We start from the raw sequence: 20332 nt of genomic DNA on the forward strand, positions 1-20332 counted from the left end.
GCTCATTTTTAACTTGAGAGTCGGAGTCACTTAGGAGCTCTGAGCAAGCTCACTGTAAGATGTCATAGCTGGGGGAAAGGGCTCCTAAGGGATGCAGTAGAAAGTAGCTCAGATGAGAAGAACAAGGCCCTTCAGCTGTACTGGAACTGGACCAGCAGTGCCAAGGGCCTCGGGAGCCAACCTAGAAGGATCAAGTATATGTAACCTGCTGGTAAGTATGTTACGGGTCCCCTTTGTGTCTGATCTGCAGAGTGTATGGATCTGTCACAACATCAGCTAGACAGCCTTGGATCTTTTGCTCAAGCTGTAGCAGCTCATGCTTTTAGATCTGAAGATCCACAGTTCAGTCCACAGTGCACTGGCCAAAATAGTGACCATGACTATGCACTTACCAACCCCTTAAATCCTGGATTAATGGGAGGAGTGGGTGAGACAGACACTAGTGCTGACATCTTGCCGCACCTCATTCCTTCCCCTATAGCAGAAGTAGGGACAAGAGTGATAGGATCCTGTCCTCCCACTCAGGAAAAAATAATGCCACAGCTGGTGAGAGGAAAGTTCACTGCCATTGCCACCAGCTGCAGAGGCTCTGTTTTCCCCCTGCAGGACCACTTCATAGCTTCTCCCTTCTCTGCAGAGACAGCTACCTTTTGAAGCACTGGGGACTGAGTTTCCTCAGTTCAGTCTTCATCTCGCTATATGATAGAGTCCCATGCTCTGAGAGTCCTAGAAGAGAGTCCCATGTTCCGACTCTCCTATTCGTAGTCAACTCAGATCATATTTTGTGAAGGCTTCACCAGCCAATGGGAAAGCAGAAGATGTAGAGAAAACACACAGTGGTGTTTCGCACAGCTAACAGTCAGGTTTTTCCTTAATATAGTTGAGAGGAAGGTCGTATGGTTATGGCATTGGTGTGGGTCTTGCTCCAATTAGTGGTTCTGCTACAGGCTCACTATGTGGTCTTGGGCTAGTTATTTAATCTGTGCTTGAGTTCTCCATCTGTGGTATGGAGATAAAGCACTTCCCTCCCTCACATGTGTGTTGAGAATACATCCATTCATGCTTGGGAGGTGCTCAGGTACCGTGGTAATGGGGACCATATCAGTACCTAGACAGATACTGAATATAAGCGGTGCTAGTTTAACAGGGCAGCTGTTGCAGGATTCAGTTCCTTTGAGGCCTTTTCCTGTTTAGTGCACCTTAGGAAGGCTTGGCTTTGCAGCTGCTGTTTAAATCTACAGAGCCTGGCCTTCTAATGTAAACACACCTGTTGTTAAATGTTTAATGCTGAATTCATTAGACTTCATTACGGAGGCAGAACACTTGAAAAATCAAGTTTAATTATCTCTGTGTTTTCAGGTGTTGAGGAGGAACCATTTTAAATCTCAGTCCTTTATTAGAACTATCACAGTATTCTAAAGTAATGGTACAAAATCTTTGCTGGTTTGATTCTCATCTCATATAGGCGGAATTCAGCAGTAACTCCATAAAGGTCCATGAAGTCACACCAGCTTAAAACTGAGAGAGATCAGAACCAAGTCCTGCATTTTGTGGGCTTCAGTTTTCATATACTGTGGCAGTATCTTTCTCCCACACACTCACATTAGAAATTCCCATATTTAATTCCAGCCAGCCAAACATAACATATGTATGTTAATTGTCCCCATAATGTAAATTAGCACAAAGGAAAATAAAACAAAAACATTCACATTCTTGAAAAGTTGTGCCCCTGGAGTGTTGTGCACCATTTCTGTGGGATGCTGTCAAGTTAGAGTTAAGTCAAGGATCTAAACAGTTTTTGAGACTTTGTTTTCCAGTGTGCCTGAGGTGGTACTTTCTTTTTAATGTTTCTATTGATCTTCTAGGTGCATCAATATTTCCCATCACTGTAGTACCTGAGTGGCTCTCACACACGAATGAAAAAAACGCAGTGAAATTAAGCGACTTGTCCAAGGTCACACAGGAAGTCTGTGGCAGAGTCAGGAATTTAACTAGACTATCCTTCCTGCGGAAGCCTGTAGAATGGCTTTTGCTCTCCACCAATATCCCCATTTATATGCCACGAACAAGAAGGTGTGGGCAGAGGTGCTGATTTATCAAATAGTGCATAATGCACTTTTAATATATGGAGCAACTGCTGCCTGAGCAATTGCTGATTGTGTGTGAGAAACCTAGCAGGTACACACATCCCTCTCATAACTGCTCATCTTGCTGCAGGATTAGGCTCTAGATTCCTGATTACCATGTTCTAATACCTTGTCAGCTTGAATAGTAGCTATATGGTTTGTCTTTTTACTTCATTTAGACAGAATCAGGCAGATCAAATGCTCACTTGCAAGAAGTGGGTCATTTCATGGTAAAGCCTATTGTTCATGAGCAAAAGTGTCTCATTAGGTCTCTTATACATTTCCAAACTCTGGATTCTTACAGTCACCTCTACTGTTGTCTCATCTGTGGATTAATGCTAATTGAGGCCTTTTATAAACACATCTGGCAGAAAGTGACATTTGTAACAGCAGCTGGCAGTCAGAGGGAGAAGGATAAAAAAAGAAAAGAGGCTGAGAATAGATGAGGAGGCGAGGTGATGAATTGTACACTATAATTATTTGTAGTGTTTTCCCCAAATGGACACAATCCCATTAGTAAAGTGAATAGATTAACAACCATTTGTGATTATTTACTGGACTGCATGAGCAAAGGATTAATTTCTGTGTTCAGAGTTGAAATGTTTCTAAATTCTATGAAAAAAAACCCCCGTTTTATCATTACTATTTATTACGTAAAGGATGAGAAAAATGGCAGGACAAAATATGCAGACCTAGGAGCTCAGAGTTAATCTCTTAAATCTATATTTAGGCCTCTTACTAAAAATGGTCTAATTTTCAGAGGTGACAAACATCCATAAATCAAATTCAAAAGCCGTCTTCATTTCTGTAGCCAAAACTTGAATATGGTCTGTGGGTAGCAGGTTGGCATGGTTAGCTGTAGCCTCCATCTGGTTTGTAGGAGCTATGCTGATCTTGGCTCACTTGCCCCTAATTTTTACATGCAGTGCAGGCTATGGCTCTGAGAACTGCTGAGGACCTGCAGGCACAATTGAAGTCAGGGGGAATTATGAATTCGCAACAATTCTCGAGATCAAATCCATAAACACACAAACACATGCAAGACAACTGTGGCCAATCTTACTGAGAAGGCAAACTATTCATCTAGGAGAACCACCACCATTGGTGACTTCCTGTAACTTTGCTTTCTCTAGGGCATCAGATGAAATGTAGAGGTGATGGCCAAATCATGTCTCCCAATTTGTGTGGTGATGAATTTCTTATCTATATTTCTGCTGGATGATTGTGCAGTCAGAAGACTGAATGGGAAAGCACTCCCTTTGGCCTGAAAATTTCCCACTGTGGAGGAGACCCCTGGTCTTACTGCACTTGTGATTATTGTTGGGGACAGCACAATTTTCAATAGCTGTTTGACGCTGCAGGCATAATCCCTCTAAGCACAATTGCCTTGCTGTGGGTTTTCTAGAAACTGATGCTATCAAACAGACCATATTAAATGAATAATTCTTTAAAAGCCTAGATTTTCCATAAAGTACCGCTATTATGAGAACAGTGTTTAACTGTCACATCACACAGATGGATCGTTCTGCAGTGAATGTTATTGAATTTGATGACATTTCAGACCTGACCATCAGCCTGTATTATCATAACTGACACTCACATGAGAACATTGAACCTAAAGGGAAAAAAAAGAGAGAAATCATGGCTCCCAAGTCTGAAAGGTATATTTATCCAGAAGTGAATAATAAACACCTACTTCTGCAATGGATTCATTTTTTTTTTGGCTTATTAAATCATTCTCATAGTATTAGTTTTTCTGTCACACTGTGTAGAAAACTCAGATTTATTGCAGTGCTTTGCCATGTTTGGAAATAATGTATACATTGTTTACCATGGTTCATTATTTTTTATGTACATGGCGGAGAGAAGATTCTTAAAATAACTAATTTGAAGCTAAACTGATAAAGCAAACAGCTCTATAGTTTGTGTCATGAATTATCTTTTGAGAAATAGACTGAGCCAACAAGGGTGAACAAGACTGAGATGAACAGGGTGTATTGAGAGAGATCATATTACTGAGTTATAAAATATAGCAGAAGAGATACCAAGCTGATTGCACATATTGCTGCAGCTGTAGCACAGTCAAATGGAAATTGAATTGCCACAAGCATGTCGAAATGGAAGAAGCAGTGTAATAAGTGAACTGAAAAAACTTTGCAAACTGCAGTGGGTAAGCAAGTACAGTATTTAGTTAGAGCTTAGCAAAGCTGCATCCTGAAAATGGCCCAGTGGAACTGTTTTTGATTTTTTTTTAATACAAATACTAAGTTCAACATGTGCCTGCTAAAGAACTGTAAGTAATTGTACTGCATTTCTAGAATGGCATTGTACATTAACAGTTAGAGGGATTTCCTATGGACAGTTTTGATTAACATTTTAAAACAGTGAAGAATAGATTAATCTGTATTACATATTTTTAGTGTCCCTATCACCATGCTATCTCTGCTGTATATTTACAATTAAGCACAACATTCATCTGGGAGGACTATATTGTCCAAGTCTTATTTATTTTTGTTTCTTATTTCTCAGGTGGTTTTGGTGGTGGTTTCCTGGAGAAAAAGATATTGTGCAGCCATCACTAGAGCGGAATGTCTTATGCAAACAGATCAGCCTTGCAGTCACTTTACTGGCCTTACTATAAATTCATGCCCATGCACTGAGATAAGGATGTGGCTACCTGTGCAATGATTTCTCACATCACAAGGAGCTGAGTTTTGTTATGAGGGCGCTCTTCCTTGCTCCACAGTGTCTGTGTTTCTCCAGCTCAAAATCATGTTGCCCTTTGTAGAAGTCTTATTGTGTTGCAAATTTCATGTCTGAGGCTGTCCATTATCTCTCTCAGGTCTTTTTATTTATAGCCACCGGCTACACAATTCTAATTTCAAACCCTTCTTATTTCTTACTGACCCTTTGGTAGGTGAATATTCCTTTTCTTATAGTTTCTCTTCCCTTGTGGAACAACTCCATCACCTGTCTTGTTTTGTATATTGGAGATGATTGTCAGGTTATTTAAGTGAAAGCTCTTTTGATGCCCCCACCCTATTAAGTGTGCTAAAACTGGATAAGAATGGTTTTAACTGGAGCCCCTTCTAATCCAGTCATTTTATCACAAAAAGAGCCTCAGTGCTCGGTGAATTTCCAAGTCTCCTCTTCACACAAATGGCCCTTCCAGCAGTTCTCTCAATCAGTTGCTTTCTCTCTTCACTCATGTTTATTTTCATCTGGCAGTGAAGAATGTTCTTGAAGATCCATATTTGCATTGTCCCAGTCTTCACTACAATACTCAGTTCTCTGAAGTCATCCCTTATTCAATTGAATCTACTTTTTCTCAGTTTTGCCAATTGTTCTCATGTGCTACCTATAACTAGGTGAGGATTTCACATCATTCTGCAGGGTATCTTTTTTACAGTCAAATTCTGTCATCTTGTAACACAGAAACACACAAGCAAACACAGTTGGAAGAGAGACGAATGAATGTAGGACCAAAAATGACTGTCCTTTGGATAAACTCAAAAACATGCTTTTATAAAAGGTGAGGGCAGTTGAAAATAGAGAGAGTCAGAGAGGCGAGATGGAGATGGGGAGAAAAAGAGAAAAGGTAGACAGATGAAGAATGGAAGGGACAGAGAAGCAGCTGCTATTTCTGATCACAGTTTCACCCATGGGGGTTATTTTGAGGGTACAAGTACCAGCATTTTTATTATGATTTGTAATTGTAATTTTGTTGCAATTTGGGATTTAAGTGCCTCTCAGTTCTACTGTAAACTAATCCTAATGAGGTGCGGTAAATTGTCTGGGTTTCTCTCTCTTTGCCACCTGCACCAATGTTGAACTATTGTGAATTGCAATTTTCTTTCCCTCCAGTATGCTAAGAAAGCATACATTCCTGTGCTCAGCATCACTTCTGCCACTTCAGTTGACCTAGTTACAAAAGAGGGTGAAAGGGGCACTCTGCCTCTGTACCTCCTGTAAGTATATCTGCCATAGCTCTTACTGTGTCCAAAAAGAAGAAAAGAGGGAGACTGATGTCAGCTTCACTGAGTTTTGCAGAGGAATCTGCAGAAAGGAGGCTGTGGATATGGCAAGGTCAAGAAAGAAATAGAAGGGTAGAAAATGTCAAGTGGTAAAAGGAATAATAAGACACTCATCATCATAATTGCCACATATTCTGGCTTGTCAAAGTTCTACAAGAAAAATGTTCAAACAATGTCATTTTCTCTAAGAATCTAGTGATACCAAAGCATAGGACTGAGCAGGATTTGTAAAGAAGTTCCTCTAATAAAACTTTACTCCCAAACTACACACCGTCAAACATGTGGCCACTAGGGGCCTGTACCCTCTTCCAGGCTCTTTGCACTCTGATGCAGATAATGTTACAGCCAAAAGAGGCTAATGATGCATATGGGCTTTGGGTCTTTGAACTCAGGATTTAGAGGGAAAATGACTTTGTGAAAAGAGGGAAACACTCAGAGAAATCTGTGGGTGGCCATAATGTTTGAGAGCCACAAGGAGAGAGACCTGAAATAGTGGCACAGATTAAATATGTTTGATGTTTTTTAATGCTATAATGTGATGTGTGTGTGCTGGAGGGGGGGCAAGAAGAGGGGCCTATTTCACAATTAATGATGTATACATTAGATTCACGGAACAGCAAAATAGGACCCAGCAGTTTCTGTCTGTCTCTGAATGTCATTCCAAAGCCATATTATTCTAATTGTTGTTATTGTTGGTCCTTATGTAAGTGAGAAATTGAAATGCAGTCTACTGAGTTAGAAATAGCGGAGAGAGACAATGAAGAAGTTTCCGCACACACCCTCTCAGTCCTGAATGAGTGCACTCACTGCTAGGTCCCTAGTCAGACGGGCTGTTGAACCAAACACTGTAGGCTAGAATTGGATTTAATCATTGAGTGTGTAATCCAGAAATCTGGAACTTCTGCTCAAATAACATGCAAAAATGCTTTATGCAAACTTCTTACATCAGGAAATCAGCAGCAGCAGCAGTGGCTCTACTATTGGAGCTTTTTCCAAATCAATAAAATGAGAAAAGAAACCCAGCCTCAAGTCCCGTCCTGTTTCTATGTGCTACTGATAGCTGATAAATTAACAGAATAGCTCTTCTAGATCAGGAATCTTTGCAGAGGCAACTGTTGCTTTGCCCTAAGTGTAGAATGCATGGGCTCGACTCTCCCCTGCATTACTCCAGTTTCATGCCAGTGTAACTCCATTGAAACCAATTGTTTTATAGATGAGTTGCTGAGGCAAATAGAGAGTAAGTGGCTTGTAATACTGTAAGTCAAAGCAGGGAATTGAACCTTGATCTACTGAATCCCAGTCCAGTCTTAACCATGTAGAAATGAAGACCTTTTTTTCAAATCCAAAAATGTGACTCTGGGCTTGTCTATACAAACAATTTGTAACTGCTGGTCTGCAAATCTGCCTCGTACTAGTCTGTGGCACACTAACTGTCACCCTGCTGCCATACACTAGAAGTGCCCTAATATGCTTTGAACTATCTCACTTTGAAACAGGAGTAGGTCAATAAACACTGCAGTACTTTAGTGTGTGGTAGCTGGGTCCACATAGATATTGGATAGTGTGGGGTAGATTAACTCCCCATCTTGCCACAAATTAACTGCTTGTCTAGACATGTCCTCTGTTTGAGTTTGGGCAAAAATTCAGGTTGGTTCTCATTTTGTCGAAACTGACCTCCCATTTCTCAGTTGAATCTTGCCTTGTTCTCTGCAAGCCATTGATATTTCACAAAGGCCCTGATTTAGCAGCCGGTCCGTATTTAGCAAAGCACATACTTCACTCTAGGCATGTGTTTAAAATTAAGCATGGGTGTAAGTGCCTTGCTGAGTTGGGGTAGATTTCACCATGTTTAAATGCTTTGCTGAACTGGGACCAATGAGTCTGCTGCCATGATGGTTTCCATCCTGAATTCTAGGCCAAAGTCTGAACAAGTTGATGACTAAGTGAACCAACATGAACCAAGTACTTAAGCATATGAGTCTGCCCTTTCTCAGATTCACAGGAAAAGGACAGAGAGGAAAAGGAGAAATTAATCGGGAACTGATTCTTAGCAGAACATTTTGCATTATATTCCACAGTACCTCTTTAAAATTCCTCTTTCGGAAGTTTCTTTCATATATAAATTTAAAAGGGAGGCAACCAAAAGAGCTGGAGATGCACTCTAGCCAATGCAGCACTGAAATTTAAAAGCAAGGACACAGGAGGAGAAAGATTATCATCTTATTAGCGTAGGAGGATAAAGATGATCAGGCTGCAATGATCCATTATTTATAGGGATGCATCCCTACTCTATACACTTCACTGAGGCATTTGATATATTTGTGCTAGAGATTAACATTGATGTTATTTTCTTTAATGTCTGTTTTTAGTGTATGCTATGCATGTTGGCATTCAGGAAATTCAGCCAGAGGAGAAAAACAATAGTATTAATTAGGAATGTCAGTCATGGGTGTTATGAAATTCAAAATTGCCAAGTTTCTTGTGCAGTTTGGTGGTAATTATAATAGACTGTGGAGACAAGCTGTTCTCTGTTCCCTCTAAAGAAATTCACAGTTTGATGGGCACGCGATCAAAGTGCTAATGCAAATCCCAGCAAATGAGATACCACGTTTGAAAGTTTTTTAGGAATTGCTGCCACTGCTAATTTAATGATAAAAATACTTATGTAAATATAGCTCTTAAATAGCACTTTCATCAGTGGATCTCAGTGTGTTTTACAAAAGAAGTATCATTATCCCCATTTTAGGATGTCCAAACTTAGGCGCAGGAAAGGAAGTGAAATGAATTTACTAAGCTTCATCCAGTAGATCATTGGCAGAGCCAGGAATGAAGTTCTCCTGAGTTCGTTTATTGCTCCATCCACTAGGATACCTTCCTCCAAAAACTTGATCCTACAAGCTGCTGACTGCCTAATGTGACTGAGGGTTGGGCACCCTCCCCTCCTGCTTAGCATGCTTTTCAAAAGGAACACAGCACCTTGCAGAATCAAGCCTTTAAGGCTGTAATGAAAAAAAGGAAGCATTTAGTTAACAGCTGGTCCATTTATCATTTGATTTTAATATTTTTAAATACCCCACTAAATGGTTAAAAATGTCCTCACACATTTTTGAAAATTAAAATCAACCCCATGACTTCTCTTGGAAAAGCAAACACCAAGATTGGTCTGTATTTGAATCTGAAGTCATGAATTAAAAATCAATTAAATATAAGGTGACCATTTTTCCCAAAAGGGAACACCAACTGGAGCTAGCCCTAGGTCCCCTTCTCTCCCCTTCCTTCCCCCCCCCTCGCCCCGCACGGGGCTGGCTCAAGCCATTTGCCCCCACCCCGCTTGGGTCTGACCCAAGTCACTCTGCCCCCAGGCTGGCCCGAGCTGCTCACCTCCCAGGCCCATGCAGGCTGGCCCGAGCCACATGCCCAAGCCCTCCCTCCCCCTGCACAGGACCCCACCTGCATGTTCCTCCACGTCCTGCTAGGGATTGCACCACTCTTTTTTGGCAAAACTGGGCATTTGTCCCATTTGGCTGTTGCCAACTGATCCTTCCTCAGTGTTCCCCAAATGTAAAATGGAAACAAGACCTACTTCATAGTTGGAGAGTGGTGAGGTTTTTGTAAAAGCCATTTAAATGCTCAGATTGGGACTTTCATCGTGCTGCTGTTGATGTCAATAACAAAACTCCCATTCACTTGAAATGTAGCAGGAGCAGGCCCTAAAAATGCTAAAAATGCTATGGGCCATGTGTCATGAAGGGGTGAGATATATCACACAATGCAATAGAGATGTCACATAGTGTAATCACTAGAACCAGAAAAATGAGTTTGACAGCTGAGGAAAGCTGAGAAGTTTCAGATGGGTTTGTGGAAGACTGTGTATGACAGCAAGGAGATTTGAATTTTGTCTCCTGCTTTTCTGTCTCCCCTTAATTCTATCCTCCCTCAACCCTAGACTCTGCTTGTAGTGTGGGACAGTTGTTTACTCCTCTCCTCTAATCATTTATCCAGAAACCATCTCATCCAGCTCCACCTGAGACACACAGCCAAGAAGACATTGACTGTATATTACAGAGACCAGTCTCCTCAGTTACATCTACACCTGAATGCATTTAACAGGGCAAGGTAGAGCTCGGTAAGCCACTCAAAGCTGCACCACTTGAACTAAACCAGTGCAACCTTGCATTTTCTAATTAAACAAGTGCAATGACTGTATGTAGACAATGTGCAATGACTCTGGTGGAGGGCAATGCCTGTGCAGAGAAAGGTGAAAATATCTGTGATAGGGTAAAAACACTGCTTCAGGTGCTGTGTAGCCGCTCCTGGGATGACAGAAGAGAACAATACTCTAATGCGAATGGTGGGAACTCCATATATTCCTACCCTGCAACAGGATAATGCTTCTTTCCAACAAGAAGCCTCACTTAAGCCCTGATCCTGGAAGCTTCTCAATACAGGCAGATCTTTATACCCATGAAGAAACCATGTTAATTCAAGAGGGCACCACAATGAAAAAGGTTCCTCCCCATAAGAGGTTGCATGATCAAGGTCTTAAATGCTGACTCTGACATGACTGAAGTGATGTCATGGATTTGACTAGAAGCAAATCTGGCTAGAGTTTATTTTTATTGTAATAATTAATCAGGTGTTATATTTTACTGGTCTTAAGCAGTTCAGAAATTGGATAGTTTCATTCCAAAATAGACGTGAATAACTTGAATTGCTTAAGGGTATTTTTACTCTTTTGTTTTGAAAGGCTTTTATTATATATTTGCCTATAAAATGTCAAATGATTAAAAAAAACCCTTTGTATTAAAAAAAGGGACAAATAGTTGAATACAAAAGTTCAAATGCTCCTTCAAATAAACTAAGGCAAATGTTCATATTGACACTCAAGCAAAGTAATTCATCATCAAAAATAAAACTGAAAGCAAGAAACTGTGGTTAGAGTATACTATACCATCTAGTTTCTTCGTGGAGATTCATGAACTCATTAAAAGTACCAGAAAAGGAAAGCTGGAAATGGGGAAATCTATCATTGGAATGGAATTTTGAGACTTAAATGTGTGTGGGGGGAGGTACTGTGGATGTGAATTTTAATGTCGAAACAGATCAGTAGAAATTTTTGCTATTCTTTCACCCTCCATCTTTCCCCAAAAATGTATGGGCAAATTCCTTGAGTCCAATTCCCAAACTTTGCTTCCCTTTGTTTTTGGAAGAGATTTTTAGTGCCACTTCACAAAAATGTTTAATCTTATTTCAGTATTAAAACATAAAAGTCAACACAAATGTCATGTTTCCATGGTTGTTAGCATTTTGTGATTCAGTCCAAGTGATGTTATGAGCAATGTTGATTTTTCTAGTTACACAGGATTCTGTGTGAAACAGTTTGATCACAGAATATATTCATGAAACATTTGAAGAGTCATGGCCAGATAGTTTACGCCCCAAACGTAGGGTTTATTTTGTTGTTTTTTGTTTTTTAAATCTGTTATTAATATAAATGTTTCTATTCTTTTAAAATGAAAATGATTTTCTCATTGGATTTAAATATTGCAACATTATTCTAGTGCATGAGAAACAGAAGGCTAGATTCAGAGATAATGGAGAAGATGATGGAAGTTAGTCCTTTGGGCTCAAATAGATTTGTTCCTTTCACTCACTCAGAACAAATTGGCCAAATTTAGAGTTGCTGTGTAAGCAGGCTACGTAAGTTACATGTAGTTCAGGCGGGGAGAGTGTAGAAGGAGTCCAAGCTGGTGTAACATGAGCATTGATTGGTTTATTAGACTAAGGCTTTTTTTATGTTCTCTCTAGAGTGACTCACATCTGAATTTGTCCCAGAAAGTGACATTGACTAGTCTTTTTTCATTCTCCAGACTGAGTGAAATGCAAAAACTCTAGATAAGTATTGGAAATGGTGAAATACTCCTTTTGGTTTTAATCTAAGTGTTAGTTAGTAATGTGGGTGGGTAATCTTTTTAGAGAATTTGTCATTTTTAACCTGATGGTCTACTATTAAAGATAGATATATGTATGTGTGGAGATATATATGCACACAGGCGTGCATGTACATACACACGCACTGCAGAAAAATATGCAACAACACAAAGCCCCTTTGCTATTTTTCAGAAATTCTAAGTCAGTGCTAGGTTAACAATGCAGCTCATTGCAAAATATCGTTTCCTTCAGAAAATTATTTATTTTTCCTATCCAACTAGTCAAAATAGGAAAGTGCAGTAATCCTATCTGCAAGATAGACAGTAATAAGGCCTAGGATTTATACTAGAAAGCAATTACTGCATTGAGATTCCTAGTATACATATAGTGTGAGAGTGTGTATATTATCTGTGTAAAATGCATGCATGCACAAAGCCAATTATATTACAGAAGAATGGATAGAAAAAGGACAAAAAAAAAAGAGCAAGTCTACACTTAAAACGCTGCAATGGCACAGCTGCATCGGTGCAGCTGCGCTGCAGTAGTGCTTCAGTGAAGATGTTACTACGCTGACAGGAGAGCTTCTCCCATCGGCATAGTTAATCCTCCTCTGCGAGAGGCGATAGTTATGTCTATGAGAGAAGCCCTCCCATCGACAGAGCACTGTCTACATCGTAGGTTAGGTCGGTATAACTGTGTTGCTTGATAGTGTAGACCTGGCCTAATAAAAATGAGGAGTGGTGCCATTCAGCTTTCACAGTATTTGTGGTGGAACTACTAGTACAAGAGTGGATTGAGCATAAGGACAGTACTATAAATCGAAGGCAAGTGGAACCACTCAAAACACAGCTGTCTTCATCCCAGTTGGACATACCATTTAAGCCAAATAATGAGAAAAGAGAAAACAAGGAAGGTGGGGAGGAATAGCTGTCTAAAGAAAAACATGGAATTTGAACTTGAATATCAAACATTTTAGTTTGCTTTGCAGTATTATGAAAAAGAAAATGGAATGGCTTCAGAAGTTATCACAGTTTTTTACAGGGTGGAGAACAAGTTCATCTGCCTTGAGATTTATGATTATATCTGCTCTTTTGAACTTTTTAAAAACTTTTTACTCTTTACTGCATTTCAGTAAACTCAGCTGGTGACAATACATTCAGTTTCTTCTGAGAGAAGAATTCCCTTTGGAAGAAATGAAATAACATGGATTTACAACAGGCTGTAGAATCCTTTATTTGTAGAAGTATGATGTAACCCAATAATCACATAGCACTAACACAGAGAAGGTGGGCTCTTGGCATTTTCTTATTCATTATAGCTAAGATATCTTTTGCCAACCCGCTTCCTGGAAGCTGGGTGAACATGATAATCAGTCTGACAATAAAAGGGGCAAGCAGATGATCAATATGACTCTAGGGGAAATGTTGGGATCACCTTGAACAAAGAGAGAGAAGTTAATCTTGTAGACCAATTCATTCCTTAGTCTCACCAGTAATTCTGCCAATAATAGTGCCTGTTTTGGTTATCTGAAAAACTGCATATTATTTCCTTAAAAAGAAATTCACAAGTGAAACGAAAATATATTTTCAAATACAATATTAGCCATCGTAGGCCCAAATTGTCTTTTGCTGTAAATTGGCAAAGAAATTGGTCCTATGATCTGTGGTGAAATTCTGCTATTTCGATCAGCAGATATACATTTTAATAGTGAAAAAGACATAATTTCTGCCTATCAGAAAAACTGTGATTTAGGTCTGGGTGATAATTTTGCCATTCTTTTTATGTAGAAACTGCTTTCTATGGTGAAATTACATATTTCTATTGAAAAATAATATAAAAACCTAATGTTTTGTTGAAGGAAAAAAATTGAGAACTAAAAACATTTACAGTAATTTGTTATATGCATGGGAAACAATTGTGGAAAAAACATGTTTGCCATTATTGATATTCAAGGACAAAGAATATGTCTTTGACAATAATTGCACTTGTAATTTAGGTTTAGTCTGGGATATTAGCAGAAAATCTGGCCCCTGGCAAATGCTGACTTTAAGGCATAGATTTCAAAGGCCTCTAGGAGCCTAAATACCTTTATGAATCTTGGCATAAGTTTTCTTTTGGTGTATTCATACCCCTCATTTGTATTCTAAATAAGGTGCACAGGTGACATCTTTCTGGAGATTACATGATTATCCAATCTATATTTTGATTTTTTTAATTTTCTCTCTTTGTATGGGTCTGGTCCAAAGGCTATTGACATTAAAGGTTGCCTTCAATGGGCTTTGGGTCAGGTCTAAAACCCTAATGTGGTGTTTTCACCATGTCAATTGTTCTGTCATTGAACTGTATTCTGTGTGTAAAGTTGTCAGTATTTGGACAAACGTATCGGTTTTATAGGTTTTTGTTCAGTGCAGCTTGATTGAAATGGTGTCTTAGATGCTAAGATTGATTACATGGGAAAGTTCTAATTTCAGGTTTAATCATTTCAGAAATCCAGGTTTCACTGTGTAACAAGGTGGCTTGTCCTCGAAGGGCTAAAGGCTTGGGGCCAGCCAACTCTAATTACAAAGGAGGCACACCTGAACAGAGATCAGCTGATTCCCAATAAATAATATTAGGCAATAGAAGTGGGGGGAGTGGGAAGAGATTTGAAGGAACTGCATGGGCTGGCAGTAGCTTTTGAGGCAATATCCTGAAGGCAGAAACTAAGGCCAACAGGGTAATTGCCTAATCTTCTTGTTTGCTGTTTTGGAAAATAAATAAACCCAATGCCGGAAGGGCCTGCAAGACTGATCTATTGTGAATTTCACTGGGGAGCCTCAAAGAGGGGAAAGATTGATGGCAGGGGACCTGCAAAGTGAGTTCAGGCCATAAGAGGACTCTCTGGAGGAAGCTGCCCTTTTACACATTCGTTTACAGATTAACAAAATAGGATTTTGTTTATTTTTAAGCATTGTAGTTACTTCTGTTTTACCCATCCACTTTTTAGGAGTCCAATAACTGACCTCCAATACTGTGCATAAGATTGACATACAAGTTTTTCCAGAAACAAATATTTAGCCAAAGCTATTTGACCCTAGGTTCTCTTGAAAACTGAATGTCTTCTACTGTACTTGGAGTGTAATGTGGCCACCCATGTAGAAAAGTGAACATCTTCTTTTTCCTGATAACTACCAGACTTGTAATTCCAGCCCAAAAGTGTAGCCCATTTTTCCCCCACTGTAATTAGTACAGTCCCAGCTTTGTGAGCCTTTACCAATATTATCATATCCCATAATTAAACCAGGAATGATTCCCCAAATCCCAAAAATCACCTGCAGACTCTCATCTCGGTCTCAGCAATTTATCCATCCCCTTCAGGGAAAGCTTCAGTTTTGAAGCATGACCTGAAGGTCAGCAATTCTGGGCTTCCGCACACTGAGGCAGGGAGCACATTCAGTGAGCTGTGACCCCTCATGGTGACCCTTGCCTACAGACCAATCAGGTTCAATCATGGTGCCTTGCTTGAGTGCCTTAGATGAGGTCAACTTTCTGTGTCATATGGGGAGGGAGGTTATCTCTGGAGGCAACCAGAAAAAATGGAGTAATGGGCTGTTGCATTCAAATGAGAATACACAGTCACTTTGAACCAAATACTAAGGTTATTTGTTTGTAGTCAGGGTAGGTTTTTAGCAGTCTCTGTGGGTAAAAAAACAACAGTGATTTGGATACATCTGAAATTCTTTTGTTCAAACTTTTCTTGCAAAATTAGCTGATATCCTCACCTCTTCATTTAATGTTTAATGTCTAGGTGAGCAGTACAAAGTAATTATAACCTCTCAACTGTAATGGATTATGGAATTATAATTTTTTTCTTATGAAGAATCTCATCATACTCAATTATTCCATCTGTAAAATGTCAATATGGCCTGGCATCTGGCACTGTTCTACACTTTGAATATACTGTAAAATGAATTCTGTTTTTTTTCAAGTCTTCATTTTAATTTTTTTTCCTGTTTCCCCCACCCTCACCACAATGTATTTAAATCATGTTCCTTTAGTGTTCGTTCTTATCATAAACCGAGATTCCTTTTCATTAAAAAACCTGCAGTAATATGTAGTAATGTAACATTTTCTATAAGAAAAAAAAGTTACACGTCAGCCCATTTTCCTTTGTATACAGCATTATTGGGACCATAACTGTAGTACTGTGTCACGTTCTAGTGTCCACACTTCAAAAAGGATGTTGGCAAATTGGAGAGGGTTCACAAACGAACCATAGGAGAGAGCTGAGGTCTGGAATCACTTGTCTCATAACGAGAGATTTAAAAAGCTCAATCTATTTAGTTTACTATCCAAGAAAAAAGTAAGAGGTGATGTGATCAGGGGTCTACTAGTATTTACATGGGGAGGAGATTTCTGATACTCGATTTAACAGGAAAAAGCATAACAAGATCCAGAGGTTGACTTTGCCAGGGTACAGCTTCCAGACTAGAAATAAGAGACTCATGTTTAAGAGGCACCGTCATCTTAGGGATGTGGTGGATTCTTCATCACTTCAAGTCTTCAGTACAAAGACTGGGTATCTTTTTAAAAGACATGCTATAGCTCAATCAGAAGTTATGGGCTTGATGCAGAAATAATTGGGTGAGATTCTCTGACTTGTGTTATGCAGAAGGCCAAACTAGATGATCATAAAAGTCCTTTTTGGCCTTAAAATCTATTAATCGGAGCATGAGCTGTAAACCAAAGAATGGATTCTTGGATACAAAGATGGTCATCTTGCAAAATAACAAATGTTACATTATGTTAACGTCCCTCTGCAAACTATGAGCTGGACTTTGAACCCCTTATCGCTCTGGTAAGCAGTTACTCAGAGGAGTAATCAGTGGGACTGTTCCTGTAAGAGACTGTTCACCAACTGAGTAGGGCTTAATATAATCTGGCTCAGAGGAAACTTTATGGAGTCAGATCCTCAGCTGCTGCAAATTCCTTTAGTTCAGTGGATCTCTGTCCATTTACATCAACTGAGTATCCAACCTAGTACCTCTAAACGCTCTTTTTGTATGAGTATGGGAGAATCAGTAAAAGTGTTACATTTAGGTCACAGGGCCTTTCCACTTGGATACAGATGTTCCATAAAATCTTTTACAACTTGAAACCAGTCTGACTCAAATGCAATAAAACTTGGTTTAAAAAAATAAAAGCTGCAGGCTCATGCCATATTCAGCACAGCCCCTCTCCCTGGAATAGCCATATATTGACTCAAAGTGTTTTGCATCTCTCCCTCCCTAGAGTATCCTTCTTTGCTTTCCTTAGCTTCCTGTATGATCTGTCATATTCTCCCCATTGGTTTCTTCCTGTCCAGTCTCCACCCCTCCTCCTGCTCTCTTACTATTATCTCCGCTTATATCCTAAAAGAAAAAATAGGGCATGAACCTGCTCCCATTGACTTGAATGGTGCAGGAATAAAGCCCTATTGAAAATTACAAAACTGACAGCACAACACTTCCTACCACCCATGGGATAGGTACACCCCATGTAGGCCCAGTGTTGTCTCCACTGATGACAACTCTGTTTTTCAGCAGCTTTTGAGGTTTCAAATATGTTTACATTCCTCGTTGGAGCAATCATTTGAATACATTAATGAAAGTGGAATTGTCATAATGTCTGGGTTTTGATCCAAACCTGAGCTTTTTCATTCAGGAAGGTGTGGGGAGCAGGGGAATGGTTAAGGCATTGGCCTGGGAGGTAAGCAACCCAGGTTCAAGTTCCTACTCTGTCTGTTTAAAGCAGAATTTTTCATCCCAGATCACTCTTCATCACTCCTAACTTTTCTGCTTCAACACAAGAACATATTTGGGTTACATGAATGTTCCAGTCACCTCTATTTTTGGATACACTACCCCACAAATCTGCCTTGATCCCTGTCTGAAGAGAGTAGTTTTAAAGATATGGCTGAATTATCAGTTACTTTAAATGGAAACAAGTCCATTGAAGCTAATGGAGCTGCTCTTATTTACGCAAGCTGAGGATCTGGCAAAATATGCATACTCTCAATGCAAGATCACCAATAAAATGTGTTAGAGAGACAATATATTTTATTGGACCAACTTCTGTTGGTGAGAGAGACCAGCATTTGAGCACACGGAGCTCTTCTTCAGGTCTCAGAAAGCTTGAAAGCTTGAGTCTCTCACCAACAGAAATTGGTCCAATAAAAATATTACCTCACCCACCTTGCCTCTGTAATATCCTGGGACTGAAACAGCTACAACTATACTGCATACAATAAAATGTGTTGCTCATTTTTGTGATGCTGATCTTTTATCCATTAGGAACCAAACTGAATCACTAAAATTATTTCACCTCGATCTTCTAACATTGTCTGTAGCAGGGGGTCTCAAACATGTGGCCTGTGGGCCACATGCAGCCTGTGGAGTTATTTCCTGCAGCCTGCCATAGGCACCAACTCCACCAGCAGCCAAGCTCCCCTCACCACGCCGCGCCTATCTCTCAGCGCTTCCTGTTGTTTGGCAGTGCTTAGGACTTTCCAGGAGGGAGGGGGGAGGAGCAGGTATGCGGTGTGCTCGGGGAGGAGGTGGAGAAGAGGCGTGGCCAGGGCGGGGATTTGGGGAAGGGTTTGGAATAGGGGCAGGAAGGGGGCGCAGTTGGGGCAGGGACTTTGGGGAAGAGTTTGGAATGGGGGCGAGGAAGGGGTGGGAAGAGGTGAGGCGGGGCAGGGCCTTATGGAAGGGGTGGAGTGGGGCGGGGACAGGGGCAGAAGCAAGGGCTTTAACTGAAGTAATTCTAAAAGTAAATGCATGTTTTGTCATTTGAGTGAGGTGCATTACTGACTGTTTATATTTTATTAAAACACCTCTTCACATTAATTTTTAAAAAAATTAATACAGTGACTTTTAATAGCATACTATATTACTCTTCCTTTTTTTCATTTTGGCTATAATTTTGTATCATTGTATGAAAAGGTGTCAGTGATGCGGTCCTTTGGCCAATGTACTAGTCCTCATGTGGCCCTCATGGTGATTTGAGTTTAAGATCCCTGGTCTCCTGAGCAGTCTCAATTCTACACAATTATTTTTTTTAGAAATTTAATTTAAAGTTTAAAATTTCACAAAATAACTTCCACTGTATGATTTGAATATTCAAGTGATGCTGCTGTAAGCCTGAATAAGTAGCAATGTTTAACGACATTATATGTTGTATTATGATTTATTTTTAGAACAGCCCTCACCGCATTTTATTGATGGATTGATTTTTGCCAAAATAGTCATATTTTCCTGAAATAGTTTTGTGAAAACAATCCCATTTTTACCAGCTCTATTTATTAATAGTAATGTTCTATTATATACTGAGTTACTATGGTTTTCAGATATAGCAGTATCACTATAGCATAGTAATAACCTTTTTTTCTGTCCACTGCTTCCTGCAAACTTCTGTAATTCACTCTTTTTATTACCATAACCATACTGAAACTATTGCTGTACTAAAGTTACTTTTAAAAAAACATCATGTATGTGCTTAGAGTTTTCTGACTAGTACATTTTGTAAATTAAAAAATAAGTAAAATAGATGCCTGCCACTTCATTAAACTATGTTCAGTACCATAGGATGTAGTTCTCTTGTGCACATTAAGACATGTTCATGCACTGAATATCTTGAAGATAAAAATAACTCTCGGGTTCTGTGGGGTTTTATTCACTTTTTATATCCTTGTTAAATCTTAAAGATAAAGTTTTGTAAAAAGTTTCATACTGACTATTTCTGCCTATTTCACCACGCAGGAAGGAGAGTTACAGTTATAAAGGTAATTTCCACTTGCCAGAAAACTTCTGTTTGTTTTGCTTGTTTGTTTCATCTGGATTTTTCACACAGTGAGGTATAAAGAGAGTTTAAAGATGAAGAGACTATGTATTTTGAGTCTTGAGAAAAAAAGAACAGAGAAGAAATACAAATAAAAAATTCTGTTTAAGAAGCAAAAATGGCACCTATGTTTATAGTGTTTTATTGATTTTTGTTTTCTCACTTCCTTTTTTGAAGGACTAAAAGGAAAAATACTGCTTGATGGCCTATTGGAAAGAATGTTATGCTCACAATCCAACTTCTAGTGGATAAATATCCAATATAAAAGAAAACACCACTACAATAGTCACTATTTGGTACCCTTTGTGTCAGTTTTTATTTATTATTTGTTTTTTGGTAGTGCCTAGGAGCAACAGTTGTGGGCCGGGACCACGTTGTGCTAGA

The 20332-nt window shown here is 39.4% G+C and overlaps 1 protein-coding gene and 1 long non-coding RNA gene across 18 annotated transcripts in view; one reads left to right on the forward strand and one right to left on the reverse strand.

Annotated features, from left to right (window-relative positions):
- The window catches only part of RBFOX1 (RNA binding fox-1 homolog 1), a 2636561-nt gene that overhangs the window by 633153 nt on the left and 1983076 nt on the right, over positions 1–20332 (forward strand). The gene's annotated exons all lie outside the window — the stretch shown is intronic.
- Positions 1–20332, reverse strand: part of LOC120372968 — a 47242-nt gene that overhangs the window by 7511 nt on the left and 19399 nt on the right. The window contains exon 1 of one of the 3 annotated variants that reach the window (XR_005585305.1): positions 15403–15534. The exons of the other annotated variants lie outside the window; for them this stretch is intronic. This is a non-coding gene — a long non-coding RNA (uncharacterized LOC120372968). Of the gene's footprint in view, positions 1–15402; positions 15535–20332 lie in introns of those variants that run through there. 3 annotated transcript variants of the gene reach the window in all.

The sequence above is a fragment of the Mauremys reevesii genome, linkage group 10 (genome assembly GCF_016161935.1).
Source record: "Mauremys reevesii isolate NIE-2019 linkage group 10, ASM1616193v1, whole genome shotgun sequence".
NCBI classification, from domain to species: domain Eukaryota; kingdom Metazoa; phylum Chordata; order Testudines; family Geoemydidae; genus Mauremys; species Mauremys reevesii.